The 23,055-nt window shown below is 43.2% G+C and overlaps 1 protein-coding gene across 1 annotated transcript in view; it reads left to right on the top strand.

Moving 5' to 3' along the window:
• Window positions 1-23,055, top strand: part of COL13A1 (collagen type XIII alpha 1 chain) — a 259,152-nt gene that overhangs the window by 90,994 nt on the left and 145,103 nt on the right. Inside the window, exons 3-4 of the mRNA XM_081955236.1 lie at window positions 11,623-11,676; window positions 19,527-19,553. The gene's annotated coding sequence lies outside the window, so the exon portion shown is untranslated. The remainder of the gene's footprint in view (window positions 1-11,622; window positions 11,677-19,526; window positions 19,554-23,055) is intronic.

Here is a 23,055-nt window from a genome sequence, read left to right as displayed (position 1 = left end):
TATGTGCTTAGCATCTTGGCACTTAGCAAGCAAGCTTTTAAAAATTTCATCCATAAAGTAGTTTTAGAATCCTACTCTATATTTAAGATTTCTTTTTATTCGTATTATTTTAAAGTAGAATCTCATTGTTTGAACATTTAGCATTATACCATGTTTCCCCAAAAATAAGACAGGGTCTTATTTTCTTTTGACACCCCCCCCCGCCCCGAAATAATTATTATTTTAATTATTTTTGGGGAGGTCTTATTAATATTTGAGGTGCAGGAGGTGGCAAGCATGGTCACCTCATGGCTGCTGCTGTGTTGCAATATTTTGGGGGAGGACTTATTTTCAGGGAATGGCTTATTTTAGTACATGCGCTCGAAAGCTTGGACTTATTATCCGGGGAGGTCTTATTTTCATGGAAACAGGGTAGTGAACAGGGTTTTTTTTATTACTTTTATGGATTTTTAGAGATGCTTATGCTTTTTCTTTAGTTTTGAACCTTTTAGTCTTTTAAAAAATTGTACAAGATGCTGGTTGGTGCCCTGATGATAAAAATTTGCAAAATTACATTTAAATAGCTACATGCTGTTTCCTTGGTTTGCCTTTGTTGCAGCTCTTCCTCCTGTCCCTCAAGGTTATTCCTTCTGCCTGTTACACTAACCGGGGATGGGTCTAATTAATACCTGGATGGAAGATCAGGGCAATAGGCTGAAAAGTTGAAAACAATGTTGGATGAATGTTGTGTGAGACCACTACCATATTGTTGCCTCCCCCCCCCCCAAATCCCTACATTGATATGTCTGAGCTCAACTTAAAGATGACTTTATTTAAGATCAGGGCTATCAAATTCAATTTCATTGAGGGCTGAACCAGGGTTGGGTTTGACGTCAAGGGGCCGGAGTGGCCAGCTCAATGTCACTTGCAGCCTGAGCCCTCTGCCAGAGAAAATGGGCTCCTGAGCTCCATTTTCAGCTGCAACAGCCTCCTGCAACCCTCTGCCAGTGAAAACGGAGCTCGGGAGGGATGTGTGTGGCTGGCAGAGACACCACGCAGTGGTGGGTTTCTACCGGTTCAGATTGGTAGCTGGTAGCTCTGCCATCAAGCAGAGAGCAAACTGGTTCTCTGTTGCTTTGAAAGTGGACCCGCCCACCCCTGCATTATAGCTACCTTTATTTCTACTTCTGAAGCCCAGCTGATCAGGGGCGGCAGATTGAATTGCTGCTCCTCAGCTGTTTTCCCTGCTTTCCGAGCAGGTTTCTTTCAAGTGCGCATGCGCTCAGCGAACCAGAAGGAATGCTGGTAGGAACCCACCACTGCACCATGGGCCAGTCCTTCACTGTTTCTAGGGCGGCCCCACGGGCCAGATCAAAGTACCCCGTGGGCCTTGAGTTTGACATCCCTGTTAAGATCCATTGTATCAAATTGCTTCTCAAAACATCTGCACATTACAGTTGGTGCAAAATATAGCGGACATTGATTTCTGGAGCCTACCTGCTTTAGTGTGTAATGGTTTGCATACTTTGGTCCCTGGTTCTCTTGCCCAATAGGTAAGTGGTTGCAATTTGGAAGTAAAATGATTCCCATCACATGTATTCTTGTGAATAGGAACACTTAGGTGCCTAGAAAGGGAAATCATGCTTCCCTCTAATATATATATATATATATATATATATATATATATATATATATATATATATATATATATATATATATATATATATATATATATATATATATATATATATATATATATATATATATATATATATATATATATATATATATATATATATATATATATATATATATATATATATATATATATATATATATATATATATATATATATATATATATATATATATATATATATATATATAAAAGACCCAGGATTTTATTTCTTTATTTTCACCGTAGAGTTCATTATCATTCTAATGAGTACGTTAAACTACTCAGAACTGGAACAGTCATACATGTCTCTCTTCAAAATTGTTTCTTGTCTTCCATCGTTATCCTTCCCAAACAACACTACTTGGTGTCATATGATTTGATTTGCACCAGTGGTGGGTTCCTCTCCCCGTTGCTACTGGTACGCTGTGCATGGGGCCTGGCAGCCTGGTGGTGCATGCGTGCTGCACACGCATGTGCACTCCACCACCCCTGCGACACCCAGCAGTTTGTCAGTGGTCATGCAGGCGGCGCACACTGTGCAGGTGGCCACAATTGGCTGGTTGCTTTAAAAACAGGTATGGAACATGGGCGGGTGGGCCAAACGAGCCACTGTACTGGTACAGAGGCCACTGCTCCCAGCAACTATGGGTATGGCCATACTGGGCTGTACTGGCCGGAACCGACTACTGATTTGCACCCCACCTTTATTACTTTTACAAATAACTCAAGGCAGTGAACATGTCCAACACACCTTCCTCCTTCTATTTTCCTCATAATAGCAATCCCGTGAGATGCTTTGGGAGAGAGAATGACTGATCCAAAGTCTCCCAGCTGGCTTTCATGGCTAAGGCAGGACTGCCCATATCAACAATTGGAAAATCAGAATATATTATGCATCTGAAGCTATTTGTATTGTGGCTCGCCAGTGGCCAGCAGAGCTGGCAGCAGATTTGGACAGTGGGGAGGTTGGGAAAGAATATGGGCCAGTTCTTGGGGCTGGGGAAGGCTCTGATGAGGGTTCTGTGTCGGAGGCAGAGGGGGGACCAGAGCCATATGCCAGTTATCAGCTGCCTTCAGAGTCAGACATCAGTGAGGCAGATGAACAACTGGAGCCTGTTCCCAGTGTGCGTATGAGCAGAGTTGCCAGACGAAGGGAACAGCTAAAGAACAGGGGTCGACTTGGGAGTAAGGCCACAGGTGGACAGGTGAATGGTCCCTCCCAGAGGAAATAAAAGAGGAGCGAAAGGGGAGGGGAGTTTGCAGAAGAAAATTAGTTCACTTAATTGGTTCATGACTCTCCGAGACTCCTTGCCAAGTTTTCCAAATGTCGGCCTATCAGCTCCCCAAGCCAGATAAGGTATGTGGCTGTGAATCCTCCCTTGAAAGACTTTGCTGTGTGTGAATGAGCAGAATTCATAGTAAATTAATAAAAGGGTTTTTTCTTGAGGCCAGGAGTTAGCTTCATGCTCTTGGGAGGCCTAGGTCAGAACAATTTGTTTCTTCTATTCTGCATTTGCCATCATACTCCAATTTAAGACTGGTTTGTGGTTCAATCTTGTGTCTTATGAATGAGGCTAATTTGGGGGCTCTTGTTTACCTTTCTTTTAAAAAATTATCAAATTATACAAAAGGTACTGACATCACTGAGTATCTTATTCCATTATTGCATCTCCCTTCTTTGAAAAGAAACCACAAAAATATCTATTTCCTATGAACAATCTCTGCAGACATTTGAAGAGAGCATAGGAACGGTGACGAAAGATGTCCCGACAGGTTAAGCACCAGATATTTTCCCACAAACCATCAACTTTAATGGACAGGTCTACTCTCCTATGGGATTTTTGAAAGACAGAGTCAGAGACACTTTAAGGAGAAGTCACTGACTTCATTCCAATGAAATGTATCAGGATTACAGCACTGGACCTCTTCAGCCAATTTGGATATTGGCTATTGTCATGCGCGCTGGGGAATTCTGGGAATTATATTTCCAACATACCTGGTGGACGTGAGACTGAGAAAGGGTGAGAGCAAAGATAAATGGTATGTTTTTAGGCCAAGAATAAGAATGAAAACAGAATGAAATTAGCCTGGGGCAAAACCACAAAATTATTTCTGTTCACACCTTCTAGACAGACTGATCTATTATGAGTATACTTTTGGTAAAGAACATTTAGGGGGGTTTTCATTAGGCCTCTAACCTCAAATTTCTTAGGTTTTGCTGTGAAGCAGCCAAACCCAGCAAACTCTCTGGAGTTTTTCATAGGAAAAAAGCAAAACCATCTTATGCATTTGACAGCAAAAAGAGTACAATTTCACCAAACACAGCCAAGCCAATTCATTTCTTGGAAGGATTTTAGCTTGTCGATCAGAAAGGTCAGCAGTTTGGCAGTTCAAATCCCTAGTGCCGCATAACGGAATGAGCTCCCGTTACTTGTCCCAGCTTCTGCCAACCTAGCAGTTCAAAAGCATGTAAAAATGCAAGTAGAAAAATAGGAAGTGGGAAGGTAACAGCGTTCCATACACCTTCGGCATTTAGTCATGCCAGCCATATGACCATAGAGACGTCTTCCGACAGCGCTGGCTCTTGGGCTTTGAAACGGAGATGAGCACCGCCCCCTAGAGTTGGGAACAACTATCACATATGTTCAAGGGGAACATTTACCTTTAACTTTAATGTTAGTTGTCGCTTTCGGGAGTGGGGGAGGACTTCCCACTTCTTTCTCCACTAATGTCATGTACAAAGGAGGGGAAAAGCTTATGTATCAAAATTATATTGTAAAGCAAATCTCAAGGCATTACTGTTAATTATAATGTCTATTTTAACATTTGAGTCAGGGATGGATTATTTTAACATTCTTTTCTTCGTTTGCTAAATATCTGGGAATCAGAGTAATTCATCTCCTCATCAATCATCAGGTTGTTTTTTTTTCATATTAAAGTGGTATGACCAAACCATATGAATTGCATAACTATAAATGTCACATACACCCTAGCTGCTATGAGGTCATCAGCTGATGGGGGACAGGAAAGCCATTCTGGAAAGGCTAATCGAAACTGACAATTGAGCCAAATTACTCTTTGATTTTAAATCATATTTAGTGGTAGCATAAGAAACTAAACCACATTTCTTGGGATTTAGATCTATGTCCTGTTCCAAGCCAATTGTTGGACAAATCCAGCAAAAGCATTACCTATTTTTGACCAGAGTTATTCAACCAGGAAGGAAGATGAACAAACAGGTGTAGCAATGCTCAGGTGAGATTTGAAGACCTAATGACGCAACCCTCTAACCAGTCCATTTAACAACAGGGCTGATTGTTGTGTAGCCAAAATGGACTCATGTTTCTGAAGTCCGAAAAGGGGAAGGTTACCCTATCCTCCCCCCCCCCCCCCCCAACCATGCACACACAATTCAGTTCTGTGGATTAATGGGACTGAATATACTGAACACAAGTGGAATATAGAATAGCAAGGAAATACTAACTGGTTTGCACTTGAAACATCTCATTTCAGGTTAAGGATGAGTCAGCTTATGCATACATTTACTTTTTTTTTTAATTGTGGCACCCCATTTTAGTATTTTTACAAAACAGATTGCTGACAAAGATTGATTGGTTATGTGTGATAAACAGTGGTGGGATTCAAAACATTTTACTACCGGTTCTGAGAGTGTGGCTTGGTGAGTGTGGTGTGGCTTGGTGGGTGTGGCAGAGGAAGGATGCTATAAAATCTCCATTCCCTCCCAATCAGCTGGGACTCGGGAGGCAGAGAATAGATGGGGGTGGTGCCAGTCAGAGGTGATATTTAACAGTTCTCCGAACTACTCAAAATTTCTGCTACCTGTTCTCCAGAACTAGTCAGTACCTGCTAAATACCACCTCTGGTTATAAAGTTGGTGTCAATTCCTGGCAACCACACATATTTTCTCCATGTTGATCTGCCTCTAACCTGGTTATTTGCTCTTCCAACACTGCACCCATCACCACCATAACCAAATCCATTCATCTTGTTATTGGTTGTCCTCTTCTTCTCTTGGTCTTCTATGTTAACTGAGATCTGTCTGTCTGTCTCTCATTCTATCTATCTATTTAACTATCTAATATATATATATATATATATATATATATATATATATATATATATATATATATATATATATATATATATATATATATATATATATATATATATATATATATATATATATATATATATATATATGCTGGTTTTGTTGTATTCGGGTCTTTTCCCGTGTAAGGTTGAGATTGTCTTTGCAACGTTTCGGCAGGATCACACCTGCCATCTTCAAGCTGTGGGCTTAAAATGGGAACGGAGCTGCCGTCTTTCTGTAAGTCTTGGTGGGAGGGGATGGGGTGGTGGCTTTGTTTCAGTAAGTGGAATGATTGGTTGTGTGGTTGTATCATGATTGGTAGATTGGTGCTGATTGGTGCAGGTTGTGTGTGCATTGTTGTTTTGTATTTTAACGGCTTGGGTGGTGGGTGGTGTTCGTTTGTTGGCTAGGGCTGGTTTCCAGATGTTTGGTAGGCGGGAGGTATCATCACGTTTGTTCATGCTGTGGGGGTGTTTCTCTATTTCGATGGCTTCCATGATAATTCTCTTGTGGAGGTGCTCTGTTTTGGAGATTAACCTGGCTCCTTCAAAGTTGATTTCGTGTCCTGTAGCTTTAAGGTGCTGGAAAAGGGAAGAAGTTTTTTCTTTTTTTCTTACTGCATTTTTGTGTTCTGTGATGCGTGCATTTATTCTCCTGTTTGTTTGCCCTATGTATATTGCTGGGCAGATTTTGCATGGAAAATCTGCCCAGCAATATACATAGGGCAAACAAACAGGAGAATAAATGCACGTACCATGCAAAATCTGCCAGCTGATTGTGTAAACCTAGTTAGGGTTGGACTTGATTAGCATTTGGATTGAAACTATCAGGAAATATGTGTTACGCTAGACTGGGAAATTGGAAAAAAAATGTACTAGAAGGAGATAATTTAGATAAACTGTTTTCATACTGTTGGCAAGAAAATTATTGATATGGGTGCATCTATGAAGCTTCAAGCTAAAAATGAGGAACCTCTACTTCTCAAGATTTCCTGAAGTATAATGCTGCATAAGCAAATACGGCCAATGATACAAGATGCTAAAAATTACAAGTCAACAGCATCTGAAGGATCACAAGCTCCATATTTCTGGATTAGAATGGGAAATAGTGTTTTGACCAAGGCTTCATAACTGAGGGGAGAAGTCAAGCAAGGAATTAGTTTGGAGTCATTAAGTAGGCATAAGAAGGCAAGATCTGACACTTTCCCCTCCCAATGCTGTTGAACCTTATCTAGTCTAGCCCAGATGCAGACTGGGAAGATTTTTGTGACATTAGGCATAAGCAATAAAGTAGCTAAGTGAACTTTTCACATTTGGATCTGGTTGTTCGTGCTTCATGTGTTCATTGTTTTTACTGTTCAGCTAAGAAATTGGACAGGGGTAGGATAGGGCCATAATTCAATTCCATATATTTATTCAGTACACAATTTAATGATTTTTAATCCCAGAAACACATACTATAATTGGAAAGCCTTCTTTGTGGGAGTGACTTGCTGGTCATGTGACCTGGCGGGAGTAGCTTGCTGGCCATGTGACTGAGTGGGAGTGGCTTGGCAGTCATGTGACTGGGTGGGCGTGGCCAACTTGTAAAATGTGGTGAAACTCACTTAACAACGCTCTTGCTTAGCAACCAAAATGTTGGCTCAGAAACTCTGGCATTGAAGAGTGCAAGTCTTAAAGCTGTCAAGTTACAAGACCCTTGCATCCCTAACCCTTTAGGAAAAAAAACCCAGGGGAGTTCAGACTTGACAGCTTTAAGACTTGTGGACTTCAACTCCCAGAATTCCTCCTCTCACTCTTCATCTTGATGATGTGCGGACGGGCGGGGGGCGGGGAGCTGGAACCAGTTCTAAACGGCACTGTAGATTTGTGGAACCTCTTCTATAGAAGAGGTTAGAACTGGCAGGAACCCACCCCTGATGAAAACACTGAAAAAATGGCACAAATAAATGGATAAAAATAAGCAAAATAGCCATAAACACATAAAAAGAGTACATATAAATGGGGACAGTAGGACAGGGATGGTAGGCACACTGGTGCGCTTATGCACGCCCCCTTAGGGATCTCTTAAGAAATGTGTAAGGTCCACGGTAGACAGCTTAAGGTAAAAGGTATGGGGGTTGGAGGAACTAACAACAGGATAGGGTTTTCCACACATTTACTACTCTATTGCTGAAATCATTTTTCCTACAATCAAGATTAGAGCAGATTACATTCAGTTTGTGTCTATTGATAGCCCTTGTGCTATTGCAGTTGAAGTAAAGGTAGCCATTAACAGGTAGATTGCTACTGGGGAAAATCAAATTTTATGTCGACACAGTTTTCTGCTAGCTCAGTACCGTAACTAGTGAAAACATTTCAACTGGAGTTATGATGAAGAGCCCTCATGCCACCAAAGTATGTTAACTGATATTGTATGCCACAAAATGTGTACCCACTGCTGATGGATAGCTAGTATTGCTACAATAGATGATGAAGGAGTTCAGGCATACCTTGTTGGTCACATCAGTTTCCAAAGTGTTGGGCAATATGTAAGGAGCAGATAAGGTTTTGGAAGGCAGCCTACATTTCCAGCATGATGTCATTTAGGAGGCACTGAATAGCTGGACAATGGATTGTCAATGGATTTGAAGCTGAGAAGACAAGAAGGAATTTAGAAGTGAAACAGGAACCAGAAGTACATTTCAAAAATGTCTCCAGTTGTATTCTCAGGTTTACACCACAATAAAAAGGGTAGAGCTTCATCTGAAAACATAACACAGAAGAATTTAAATATTTTGATTGCTTATTTGTTTGTAAGACTTGTGTGCCACCTACGTCTCTCTGTTAGTTTTGCGCTACTGATCATTGTTCAGTTCTTGCCCTATAAGGCATCAATGCAGGCTTCATCTAAACTAGCATTCTGTACTTTGTTATACTCCAGATCAGAGGTAAGCAACCTGTGGCTCTGGAGCTGCATGTGGCTTTTTCATCCCTCTGCTGTGGCTCCCTGTCGCTGGTCGGCTCTACAATCGATAGGGCTTTTGGTTAGGACAGGTAGAGGAAAAAGGATGCCACGCTAGGAGGAGACTCTATGGTGGGGAAACCGGACTTTCGGTCGGTTCAAGAATTGAACAGGGGGGCTTCCAGGTAGGATCTTTGTGGTTCTTTGAGTGTTTAAGGTTGCTGACCCCTGCTCCAGATGTACTGAAAGTGCTACTGCAAGAATTGTCATCCAGTTTTGTTTTGTTTTCAAAAGAGCTCTCAAAGAAGCCTAAGGTTATCTGGAAGTCTTTCAGCTGGGATACTGTGATGACAAGATCAATAGTGACCTCTTAAAAATTGCCACCAATTGACCTCCTTGTTATTTGCACAACACTTTGCCACAGCATTTTTCTACAGGAAAGTATTGGGTGCATTCATAGGCTTCTTGTGCACTGCAATCATTTTTATTTTGCAAATCCTCAGGAACTGTTTCAAGCAACCTGCCTGCATTTTAAATAGCTCTCAGTTTTGAAATGCTTTACAACACCCCAAGAGTCAATCAAAGCACCCTCTAATAACTGAAAAAGTCGAACACAACCGTACTTCCCAGCAATTATATTCTTGTATGTGGTATTTTTTTCAACTTGGGAAAGTCTCAGTATTTGCAGTAGAGTTGTGAAGTTGCCAAGATACTATCCCATGATCTGTGTAAAAGCAGCTGTGAGATGTTGGTGTGAAGTTTATGGGCCTAAATGTCTATAGGAGATTCTCAATTGTCCAGGTCATGATAGTCTCAAAGGAGCTTTTGCCAAAAGGCAACTGGACTTTCTTCCAATCAATCTATCCATATGTACTTATTTGGTATTGGCACAGTAAGTTATAGTTATACTATATTGCAAGGGTGGGTTCCGGCAGCCACTACTGCCGGTTTGCTCATGGCCATGTGCATTCATGCATTGGATGCATGCTGTGCGCGCATGCGCAGTGCAATGACAATTGCTCTGCACATACACAGAAGCAAAAAACAAGATGGTGGTGCCTATGGAGCCACCGGGAGAACCGGTTTTAGGGTGTGGCAGTCCTGGGTTGCTGCTGGTTCCAGCAACCCAGGCCGTCAAATCACTACCGGTTCAGCCAAACTGGTCCGAACCAGTAGGAATCCGCCTCTGCTATACTGAGGGATGGTGTCAGTCCTGCCAGGAAAGCAGACAAGAAATATGACCACATGAGCTAATTCTACCATATTGTAAGGCTACATTAACAGAATCTTGCAATTCCGAAAGTAGAGACTTCCTACCATCACTTTTCATTGTTTGAGTCATTGGGCCTGGTCCTTCCTACCTTTCTTTCTCTGACCATTAAGTCACTGAGGGTTCCTCCCTCTCTTGTCTGATTGTTTCCTTGGCAGCATCTTTTTCCCTCGTCCCCCAAGGTCATCCACATGTCCCATTACAGATAGGGATCAGTCAAGTATTGCATCCAGTTTTGGTCACCACACTATAAAAAAGATGTTGGGACTCTAGAAAGAGTGCAAAGAAGAGGAACCAAGATGATGAGGGGACTGGAGGCTAAAACATATGATGAATGGTTTCAGGAACTGAGCCAGTGGTGGGTTGCTGCCAGTTCGGACCGGTACGGCTGTACCGGTAGTGGCGTGGAGTAGCTGAGACCATACCGGTATGGTGGCTCGTTTGGCCCACCAGCCTGCTTGCGCTCTATAGTTGTAATTATGCTGAAAGGCACACTGCACAAGTGCACAGCGTGCAGTGCCTGTGTGAGCCCCAACAAGCAGTTGGTTGTCGTGGGGGCAGTGGATTGCACAAGCATGCGCACCGCATGTCAGGCACGTGTGCAGTGCACGTCAGGTGTGTGCATGAGCAGACCGCGATCAGCATACCAGTAGCGACGGTAAGAGCAACCTACCACTTGCCTGGGCATGTATAGTCTAGTGAAGAGAAGGACCAGGGATAGCAGTGTTCCAATATTGGAGGGGCTGCCACAGAGAGGAGGAGCGGGTCAAGCTATTTTCCAAGGCACCCGAAGGCCAGACAAGGAATAAAGGATGGAAACTGATCAAGGAGAGATTCAACCTGGCAATAAGGAGAAATTTTCTGACAGTGAGAACAATCAACCAATGGAACAGAAGTTGCCTTCAGAAGTTGTGGGAGCTTCATCACTGGAAGCTTTCAAGAAGAGACTGGACTGCCGTCTGTCAGAAATGGTGTAGGGCCTCCTGCTTGGGCCGAAGGGGGGGGGGGGTTGGACTAGATGACTTACCATGTCCCTTCCAACTCTGTTAACTTGTAATTTAAACTTTGTTTTACTACCAGCATAATAGAATTTGGCAACATCCGAAAAGGGTGTCCCTTTGATCACTTGTCAGAATTTACATGTAGAAACTATCAGAGTGACTTGGGTATTTACCAGATGAGGGGAAATAAAATGGATTCTATTATCTGTATAAAACAGCACTAAATGCAGCCAATAGATTCTACGGTTCCTATAGACGTGAACATAGTCGAGCAGTGTATGGAATTTCTTTGTATCTACCTTCCAAAATGGCTGAAAGAAGAGCATTAAACTGAGTGTAAGTCCTTTAAAGTCCTTCTCAGCTTGGAGATGGTACTATTGCTTTAAGTATCTCACTGATTCAAATATGTAACATTGGCTGCTCAGGAAGTACAATCTGGTCTTTTTGTCATTTCACATAATTCAGATCTATATCCTGCTGTACTGAAATGGGCTCTGTCCTGTTTTTCTGTGATATGATGGGTAAATCTGGATTGTTATAAATGAAGATTGATTGAGATGTTGTGGAAACGTCATGACATAAAGCAAGGGTGCTGTTGAATTTGGAATATCAACTATGTCTGTATTTTTCTTTTCTTTCAGGTCCCCCCGTAAGTACCAAAGCTTTTGACTCTGCTATGAAGAACACATCTGCTGGTAAAGTGAACGGGTCCTGGGGCAAGGGAGAGAACAGTTTTTAAACGAGGAAGCCAAAAAAAAAACCCTAAATTAATCATTCACTGCCAGTTAGAGTCACAAATGCGTCTTTTCCTTTTCAAGCAAATAGCAATATATTCCATAATGGGAAGTAAAGAAGCATTTGGCTTCTCTGAGGTCAACTAGGGTGATGAGTTGAGAGCTCAGAAACGAACATTTTATACTTGTATGGTCAAAAGAACAAACATTTGAGAATCTGCTATATCAACTTTGTTATTGCCTAAGTAGATTGTGCTTCAGTTAATGCTGTCAAACTGTAGTGATATTCAGTGTTATAGGATTGGCATGAAGTACTGTATTTTTGGAGTATAAGACGCACCTAACTTTTGGGGAGGAAAACAAGGGGGGAAAGTTTGCCTCCCACAATTTGCTTCCTTGCAGCAAACAGCAAACAGTACAGATGATATACACTGTTTGTGGTGTTACATTTCAGACTATACTTGTACAAATGCTGTTAAAATTGATGTGGCTTTCTGAAAGTATATGTTATTCTCTGCTATTTAAAAGAAGATACAATAGCACTGGGCTTCTTCAGATCAAGTAGTTATTTTAAAAAGCTTCTTTTTAAATTTTGTTGTCTAGAACAATAATAAAGCAGTCTTTAAAAAATAAATCTAATAATTTGAACATTCTATAGGTATTTATAGTTATTGACTTACCTCCTTGCAGCAAACAGCCTGTTTCTGTTTAGCCTGATTAGAAGGGGGAAAAACTGCCTCTGCCTTCCAGCAATTTGCCTCCTTGCAGCAAACAGCAAGTTTCACTTTCAGTTTAAGCACTGACCTCCCGATGATGAGCTGTTTCAGGCTGCAGGGATTGCCATAACCTATTGCTGCCTCTGCAAGCCCCGTTTTCTCTGTTTGCTGCAAGGAGATAAATTGCTGGTAGGCAGAGGCCAAGAGGTGGGCGGGGCTATATTTGTTGTATAAGACACACCCAAATTTTCACCCTCTTTTACGGGGGAAAAAGGTGTGTCTTATCCTCCCAAAATACGGTATTCTGTTGTTAACATGAGAGTTTATTAAACATGGTTACTTATATAGCCACTTGTATGGCTCCTTAATGCCAGTGCTAAATGTATGCCTGGCAGGAGATGTTGCCATCAAGCATATGGGTAGTCCTCGACTTACAACAATTCATTTAATGACTGTTCAAAGTTACAAAACAGACTTATGAACATTTTTCACACTTATGATCATAGCAGCATCTCCATGGCCAGGTAATCAAAATTACTTAGCAACTGGCTGTCAACCCTGCAGCCATCTTTGAGCATCTTCAGAGTTGCCACAGCGAGGTTCACTGGAGCTGTGGGAAAGGGAGGGGGGAGTAGTGGTAGCTGAGGGGAATACATAGCCAAAATAACATTATTTCTCCTGGGAACCAAGGACACACTCACCAGCACCTGGTGAGGCATGGATGGGAGGCATTCTGGATGGGGAGAGAGACCTGATTGGGGCATGTGATGGTTGTGTGTAATTGTTGTGGCCCGCCAGTGGCCAGTGGAGCTGGTCGCAGACTCAGACAGTGAGGAGGTTGGGAAGGAACATGGGCCAGTCCTGGAGTCTGGGAGTGCGCTGCATCAGAGGCAGAGATGGGGTCAGGGCCGTCCAACAGTTATCAGCTGCCTTCGGAGTTGGACATCAGTGAGGCAGAAGAACAGCTGGAGCCTGTTCCTGATGTGCACATGCACAGAGCTGGCAGGAGAAAGGAACAGTTAAGGAACAAGGGCTGACTCAGGAGTAATGGCCCAGGTGGACAGTTAATGTCCCCTCCCATTGGGGATAAAGAGGAGTGAAAGGGGAGGTGAGTTTGCAGGAGACAATTAGTTCGCTTAATTAGTGTGAAGATTTGTTCGTGACTCTCAGAGACTCCTTGCCAACTATTTTCTTGTACATTTGGAAGATATCAACCTGGCAGCTCCAAGCCTGATAGGGTCTGTGGCTGTAAAATTCACCCTTGAAAGACTGTTTCCCGGGACTTTGCTGAATGTGAATGTGAGGAATTCACATTAGCTTAATAAAAAGGGGGCTTTGTCTGCCTCGTGATTTGGTGAAGCCTAGGTCAGAACAGTAATGTGGGGAAGAACTTTGGATTTTGAACTGGGTGGGGAAAACCTGGGGGACTTCAGATTCTGGTTTTCATCAGCTGTGCCAAGATGACATGCTTAATAAATCTGTACTGAAGGAATATGCCTGCCTTGGAGTTTTGATTCTGTTGGGTGTGTTACTTGGAATCCTGACATTGGCATATATTTATGACAGTTTAGTGAAGAAGGTCATGTGCTCCAGGGATGGGATCCAGCAGGCACTACTGCCAGTTCGCTTATGTGCACTCATGTGTGCTTGATGCGCCTTGAGTGCGCAGTACAATTAAAATTGTTCTGCACATGTGCAGAAGCAAAGAACAACATGACGGCGCCTATGATGCCATGCAGAGAACTGGCTCAGGGGTGTGGCAGGCCTGGGTCACTGTCGGTTCCAGCGACCCAGGCTGCCAAACCACTACCGGTTCAGCCGAACCGGGCCAAACCGGTAGGAACTCACCACCGATGTGATCCCCTTTTGCGACTTTCTGACAAGCAAAGTCAATGGGGAAGCCAGATTCATTTAACAACTGTGTAAGTGTTGTGTACTCGAGTTACAACCAGCCAGTGTCAATCAAGCCTGATGAGGGTTTTCACTGGCTCAAACGCGGAGGTGTTCTGGCGGGAGAATGGCAGCATTCTAATTGGTTAATGGTTTGACAGCTACCATATAAATAGCTGTCAAACCAAGGGGTTCTGTTCTGTAGTGTTGATGTTCCAAGTTAATAAAGACAGTTGAATGCAGAATCGCCTCAGTCATTTATCACTACCACAGAGAATCTAATAGTGGCGACGAGGAGCAGAGACGAACCCACACTGAGCCACAGTTTTTTTAAATCTTTCCGATCGCAACAATGTCTACCATTCTGAATTTTGCTCCCTTCAGCGCTGAGAAAGAATCTTGGGAGGCATTCTTAGAACACTTTGAATGTTTTCTTATTGCCCATGATCTCGCTGAGGTAACTAATGATCGAAATAAGGGCTTCTTTTTAGGTGCTTGTGGCCCCGAAATGTTTAGTATGGCCCAGGCACTTACTGCCCCTACGCCTATTACTTCAGTACCTTGGGACGTACTGCTAAACAAATTAAATAATAATTATTCACCAGCCCCCCTCAAAGATAGCGCGTAGACACGCGTTTAGACAGTGTACGCAGAAGGAGGGGGAATCCATATGGTTTCCCTCCGGCGTGAGGCAATCCATTGTGATTTCCGTGAATTGGATGAAGCTCTCTTAGAGCAGTTAGTTTGTAGCATTAGGGACATCAGATTGCAGCACAGGCTTTTATCCAAACCTGAACTAACACTGCAAGCTGCTGTGGATGAGGCCAGGGCTGCTGAGATGGCCAAAAAATCTACAACCAAATTCAAAACAGTTTGAATGGCGCTAGCCAACAATTCTCCACTTTAATTCATCAACAAGCTGAGTCTGATGACACTTCATCTGAGGACTGTGAGGAAATTGCCCACCTTCAATCGAAACCGAAAGCAACTCCTGGGGCCGCCAAATTCCCTCACGAGGGTTGCCTAGGTTGTGGCGGCAAACATTTACGCTCAAATTGCCGTTTTAAAACTGCAATCTGTCATCATTGTGGTCGGAAGGGGCATTTGGCGAGCATCTACTGGGTGATATTTCCTTAACTTGATCATCAATCTGAGCAATTCTCTATAAAAAGGTCTACCAGATCAATGCCTGCCTCGCGTTCCCAATGCTCATCGTTGGACAGCGACAGCTTCCAAGGCAACTTGGGATGTCCAAACTGCAGCCAAGCAAACCACGAAGATGTCGAAATTTTTCCTCACCGTTACCATCGAGGGCTCTCCATACCAAATCTATCATTTCATGGCCGGCACTACAGAAGCTCACACCCTCTTTAAAGAAAGCTTCCCTATCTAGATGCACCTATCATCTGAGGGACTATCAGGGTAACCTGATTCTGGTCGTCAGAATGACTTCAGTCCTGGTTGAACACAATGCCTTCAAGGGTCATCTGCCTCTAGTCGTGGTTGCCAAACCGCTTGCCACCTCACTGGGCATTGACTGGTTCTAGCTGCTAGGGCTCACCATTGATGGCATCCATTCCACCGTGACTGATTACTTTGATGATCTCATTTCTGAGTTCTCTGATGTGTTTTCTAGCTCTTTGGGTAATTATCAAGGAAACACCATCTCTCTTAATTTGGATCCAGGGGTAGCTCCCATTCGACTAAAGGCTAGAAGGGTCCCATTTGCTTTAAAGGCCAAGGTAAAGGCGGAATTAAACAAATTAATTGCACAAGGGATTTTAGAGCCCGTCGACCATGCACAGTGGGAGACTCCAATTGTCACCCCTGTGAAGGCCAACGGGTCACTCAGGATTTGCGCGGACTACCGCTCAACCATTAATAAGGCATTACAAGCCAACCCGTACCCTGTATCAGTGGTACAACATCTTCTGCATTCGTTGGGACACAGCAAAATGTTTGCCAAGTTAGACATGGCACAGGCGTATCAGCAGTTACCTGTTGATGACGCCTCTGCAGTGCTCAAACTATTGTCACGCACAAAGGTGCTTTTCGCTGCAAAAGATTGCAATTTGGGTTTTGTGTTGCCTCTAGTCTATTTCAAAGTCTTATGAAGCGGCTGCTCCAGGGAGTTGATGGAATGGTCCTATATTTTGATGACATATTGATTGCTGCTACTTACAAATCCGACCTTATCATCAAAATACAGGCCGTCCTCCTTTGTTTCAGAAAGGCAGGACTGAGACTCAAGAGGAGCAAATGTCAGTTAGGGGTTCCCTCAGTGGAATTCCTGGGGTTTTTAATTGATGGACGAGGGATTCACCCCACCCCGGCTAAAGTTGAGGCCATTCACCAGGCGCCCACTCCTACATCTAAAGGCAAGTTACAGGCTTTCCTAGGTCTCCTAAATTTTTATGCAGTTTTCTTACCACATAAAGCCACTATAGCAGAGCCACTGCACAGACTTCTGGATGGTGAGGCTGTCTGGCGGTGGGGTCCATGGGAGGCACACGCCTTTGCTGCTGTCAAATGTTTATTGATGCCCTCAGTGGTTCTGGTTCAATATGACAAGCGGCAGCCTTTGACCCTCACCTGTGACGCCTCTCCATATGGTATAGGGGCTGTGCTGGCTCACTTATTACCCTCAGGTCAAGAAGCCACTATAGCGTATTGTTCGAGAATCTTATTAACCACTGAACATAATTACAGTCAGGTTGATAAGGAGGCGTTGGTGGCCATCGCAGGCGTAAAGAGGTTTCATGACTACTTCTACAGCCGCAACTTTCTCCTAATTACAGATCACAAGCCCCTTTTAGGAATTCATGCGGGGGATCGGCCGACACCACCTATACTGTCACCCCACATGCTCCGATGGTCTAGCAGGGTACTCTTACCAATTGGAATATCGGCCAGGGAAACAGGTAGGGCATGCGGATGTGTTACGTCCGTGCCCGCTGCCTTTGCAGGTACAGGACCCAGCACCTACTTCCCTGGTATTAGCGGTAGAGGACATGGAACTGCCACTCACCGCTATGGATATAGCAACTTCTACTAGCAGAGATACGGTGCTCTCCCGAGTTTTAGAATGGACCCTTAGGGGGTGGCCAGTAGAACCTCTGACTGAAGATTTTCTGCCCTATAGCCAGAGGAGAATGGAGTTATCTGCTTTAAGGGGTTGTGTGCTGTGGGGCAGCCGAGTTATAATTCCCACAGCACACCACTCTCCGGTATTACAAAGGTTGCACGAGGGCCATCCGGGCATATGCCGCATGAAGGCCCTGGGCCGCAGCTGCATCTGGTGGCCAGGGTTGGATGACGAGATCAAACAGTGGGTGGGACTGTGTAGATTGTCAAAGTTCCAGGCCTGCTCCCCCCACTGTGTTACCGAGAGAATGGGAGCAGCCGTCTGCCCATTGGTCTCGATTGTATCTCGATTTCGCAGGCCCTATACAAGAGACTTATATTATGATCGCAGTAGATGCATTTTCTAAATGGGTCGAAATTATACCCATTGCATCTACTACTGCTGAAAGGGTCCTACAGAAATTGTTCACTTGTCATGGGTTGCCTGATATAGTAGTTTCGGACAACGGACCACAGCTCCTGGGGGCTGAGGAGGGCAAAAATGAGTGGAAAACTGGCTGTTTTTTGCTCGTGTTTGCCCCCCCCCCACCCCAGGAGCACTCTCTAAGCCTCCTATAAGCCTTTTGACAAAAAATGGGTCCATTTTCATGAAAAAAACGGGCCATTTTGGGGATGTCTGCAGAGTGCAAAAAAAAATTTTTTTTTAATTTGCCTCTTCAAAATCTTGCTGCGCCTTATACTCCGGTGTGTCTTATACTCCAAAAAATTCCAGTAGTTTGAAAGTAGCTTAGACAGGGACCTCCCTACTTCATGGAATAGAGAAGCAATAGAAACAAAGGGAGGTACAACACAATCAGACTTGCAAGAGTCAATTAAAATAACTTTAGCCTTCTAGTGGGGTTGGTTTCTTGGCCTGGTTCACTTAGTGGGGCTGACATTATGTAGCAGAGAATGAACTTCTCAAAACAAAAGAACGACTGGAGAAAGAATGACAGCATAGCAAGCATGATGGAGATCTAGGATGAATGGCAGTTGGAGACTGACAGGACATTAAACTAAGAAAAACATAGCAGCAGTGAGATAGGATGGAAAAGGAACGGAGGGAAACAGTGATGTATCTATTGAAGAGAGGCTTAGTGAAAGCTAGGATGTTGGACTGTATATCAGATGACTTCTTGGTCAATAAACTTATTCACGAGTTTTAAATCATGGATTTGTCTTAGTCCAGCTGGATTCTAGGAGTAACGCATTTCATCCAAGCCTTTTGCTTTTGTATTACACATAGCTTTCAAATAAAATAAAAGAAAGAGCTTCTATTGCCCTCTGTAATTTAGTAGATGGTAGCTGCAGGTTGTCTGGGGAAATATTAAATGAAGTGTAGTATTTCCTAAACAGTATGATGATTTGATGCAAATGTGAATCACTCCTAGGATAAAAATGAATTATAACATACTGGTTTGTGGGAAGGGAGACTACTGGAAGTCTGGATGTTTTATTGTTGCAAGCTATTTCATGTTGTGGGCTTTTGGCCATAGCAAAATATTTGTTCCGCCACTTCTCCTCTCTAAATCCAAGTATGAACACCAGGATATATCAAGCTGTCCGTACAAAATTAGATTAGCCATCAAACTAGCTTAGCATTTTCTACTTTAACTGGGAATAGCTTGGCTGAGCCAACCTGGCAACTTTGCTTCCTCTAAATCAGGGGTCAGCAATCTGCAGCTCTGGAGCTGGTCAGCTCCACAATTGATAGGGCTTTTGGTTAGGACAGGTAGAAGAAAAAGGACGAGGAGACTATGGTGGGGGAACCGGACTTCTAGTCGGCAGAGGAAAAAGGCCGCCACGGTAGGAGGAGACTCTATCATGGGGGAACTGGACTTCTGATTGGCTCCAGAATCGAAAGGGGGGCTTTTGGTTGGGATCTCTTTGTGGCTCTTTGAGTGTTTAAGGTTGCCGCCCCCTGCTCTAAATGCTCAACTAGAAATGCCAATGAATAATGAACAAATACCATTGTGGCATTCTTGAAGTCCAAAATCAAACTCAGTAATTGTTTCACTATTCAGACCCATTGTTCTTCGTGCCATCACCTCCTTTCTTCTGTGTCTGTGTTTTTTTTTTCAGGGTGCCACAGGAAGACCTGGCCTTCCGGTAAATCTCCCCTTTTCTTTTTGTATTTTTCTTTTCTTCCTTTCTTGACACCTGCAATCTATACTACAGGCTTACAGTACAAGTTATAAATAGAGAGCAAGATTTAGGGCGAGGGTTTTAAAACTGAGTTGTAAAGATGGCTAAGTGTTAGAAATTGGGCTTGCTATCAGACAATGATTTCCGGAATATGACGTTCTGCCATTGCAATAGATTTCTTCTTTCAAAGAAATGACTTTCCTATCAACTTACAGTATATTGCTCAAGGTATTTCCTGCCCTGTCCCACTTCTGGTTTTGGTTCTCTACCCTAGCCCCAAAACAGAAAGGGCACATTCATGAAAAGAATATACATCTGAGAATATTGCAAGTCAGACAAGAGTTAGCCAAAGAATTTTAGTTTTTCAGCATTTCCAGATTTATTTCGTGAATTATTGCAAGCCTGGCCAAATATTATTTCAGATATGGAAATGATTTGCGGATTCTTTGGAACAAATCGTATCCTGAGGGAATAAAAACTTCATGATACCAGAATATAAATAAATCTCGACAAACTAGAATGATCCATATGGAGAATAAGTAAATGACCAGGTAGTATTTTAATTAGGACTAACTGAATATATACAGATTGGGGGCAACCTTTTGTAGGAGCTGCATTCCATCATGCCTCCCCTGCCTATTCAAAAGGAGATGAAGAGAGAAAATTTGGCTTGAAGTACATAGGGACAAAATGTCAAAATACCAGAGAAGAAGAGACATGGACTGAAATGGGTTTCACTGTACTAGACAGCAAACAGATAAAATCTGTTTTGTCTAAATCAGTGTTTCTCAAACTTGGCGACTTTAAGTCCTGTGGACTTCAACTCCCAGAATCCCCCAGCCAGCATAGCTGGCTGGGGAATTCTGGGAGTTGAAGTCCACAGGACTTAAAGTCGCCAAGTTTGAGAAACACTGGTCTAAATGGTAAGGAGATGCCTGTTAATTAGATATTAAGTGGTCTGGGTTATTTTTATTTCAGTTCCTTAGGTCACAAAATTCCATGAACAAAAAAGCATTCGATATTAAGATGGGTTTAGCTCAAACCAAACCACAGGAAAATTGCTATGAGGCAAGAGGCCAGCCTCCCTATTTGAACATTAGCATCCTAGCAACCTATCCATCATACTTATGGGAAAGAAGCTGCCTTGAATTGATCAGTCTTTCATTTATATCTGAGCCTCTAGCCGGGGAGAGGGAGTCAAACTCGATTTCATTGAAGGCCACATCAGGGCTGTGTTTGACCTCGGGGGACCGGGAGGGTGTGGCCAGGGTAGGCGTGACCAGCTCGATGTCACTTGTGTCAGGAGTGCCTGTGGTGGTCCGAGCACTCTGCCAGTGAAAATGGCGCTCTGTTTTTGCTGACAGAGAGCTGCAGGACGCCATTGCAGCTGAAAACGGAGCCTGAGAGGGCTGCAGAAGGCTGTTGTAGCTGAAAACGGAGCCTGGGAGGGCTGCAGGAGGCCTTCCCTAGTTGTATTTTCTCTGGCAGAGGCACCAAGGGCTGGTCCTTTGCTGTTTTCAGGGCAGCCCCACAGGCCAGATCTAAGCACCCTGTGGGCCGGATCTGGCCTGTGGACCTTGAGTTTGACACCCCTGCTCTAGCCTGTCAGATATACAGTATTTTATTACAGCTGATCTTATCAGTGATCACTGATCACAATGGAGGAGATTGATAGGAATTAGAGGTTCACGTATTCCCCATTTTTGAGTTTTGCAGACATGAGAGCATGTTGAGTGCAAATCCAAATTTAGCATCTTAGAGGAGTTCTGCCCCTAAGTGCCCTTCCTTGTGTGAGGTACTTGGAGGTCAGACTGTTGGGAAATTGGAGACTTGAGTCTTTGTACTTTTCTTGTTCTACCTGTGGCAGAAGGCCAACGTTGATTCTTCAGAGCACTACAGTACAAAAACCAGATACATAAAAGTCAGAGAAATTATACAGACTGGTTTTTTTTCTGTCTGCTTTCATGCTCTGCTAGCTTTCCATAGAGGGAAGGGCCTATGTTTTGTTTCAGCATAGGCAACTTCCACAGCTTCCTTTTCATGTGGATCTCTGAATATCCTACAGCGAGGGTGTCAAACTCAGTTTCATTGAGGGACACATCAGGGTTGTGTTTGACCTCTGGGGGCCAGAGTGGGCCACTCAATGTCACTTGTTTCAGGGGCACCTGTGGTAGCCCGAGCGCTCTGCCAGAGAAAACCAGCTCCCAAGCTCCGTTTTCGCCTGCAACAGTTTTCTGCAACCTTCTGCCAGCAAAAATGGAGCTCAGGAGGGCTGCCTGCAGCCCTCATGAGCTCCGTTTATAGCTGCGGCGGCCTCCTGCAACCCTCTGCCAGCAAAAACAGAGCTTAAGAGGGCTGCCCGCGGCCCATGTGCCTCTTTTTTCAGTGGTAGAGGCACTGCGGGCCCATCCTTCACTGTTTCCAGAGTGGCCCCACAGGCTAGATCTAAGCACCCCACAGGCAGGATCCAGCCCCCGGGCCTTGAGTTTGACACCCCTGTCCGATATAGTAAGGAGAAAATAAAACCATATGTAATTATTACATTACATATGTAATAATTGTTCGGTTTTTATTAAAATGGATGTGATTACAAATAGGTTTGAACACTCTTGTCTTTAATTCTAATCCAACACCTCAGTCTCTGTCTCATGGAAATATCAACAATTTGTTGTATTATTTCCTAATGCTTGATTGTATTATCTCCTATATTTTAGACTCTGTCTTTCCTGGAGTCAATAAATACAATATAATTCTTTTTCCAGGCAGTAGAAACATTCAACATTAAGCTCTTAAGATGTTATGAATCTAGTGGCCATAATAAATTTTATTATCACCAGAAATCAAAAGTATCGCAAAGTAATCGTTCAGCTTAAAAAGATAAGGATAGTTTGGTTCAATGGACAGTTTGATAAAATATATGATTTCTGAAGACTAACCAGCAAGTAAATAATACAAACCCAAAGTATATTTCCTAAAACCTTAAGGATGGAAAGCAAAATAGAGACCTATTTATTTTGTATACTATTTGGCTGTCCGGTGATAAACATTATATAAACATGATACAGTAGATCACCAGACAGCCGATGTTGTTATTCTAGGAAATATGTAGCACTTTACTGTAGGGTCGTATCTCTTATTCATAAAATGAATGTATTTCTTGCTATCATGTTTACAATCACCCTTCTCTCGTGAGAATGTATTGCTTATTCTTAATGCTTTAATTAAGGATGCAGTATCGTTCCATTCCATTTGAGCCCAACATGTATATGAGATGCAAAAATCAAATTGTCTCTGATCTCATCTCATTCCTTCCTTCCTTCCTTCCTTCCTTCCTTCCTTCCTTCCTTCCTTCCTTCCTTCCTTCCCCCTTCCTTCCTTCTTTCCTTCCTTCATCCCTTCTTTCCTTCCTTCATCCCTTCCTTCTTTCCTTCCTTCCTTCCTTCCTTCCTTCCTTCCTTCCTTCCTT

The sequence above is a fragment of the Natrix helvetica genome (assembly GCF_964273705.1).
Source record: "Natrix helvetica genome assembly, chromosome: 5".
NCBI lineage: Eukaryota > Metazoa > Chordata > Lepidosauria > Squamata > Natricidae > Natrix > Natrix helvetica.
The sequence above is the reverse complement of the archived record's forward strand: the minus strand, read 5'-3'. Positions and strand labels throughout refer to the sequence as shown.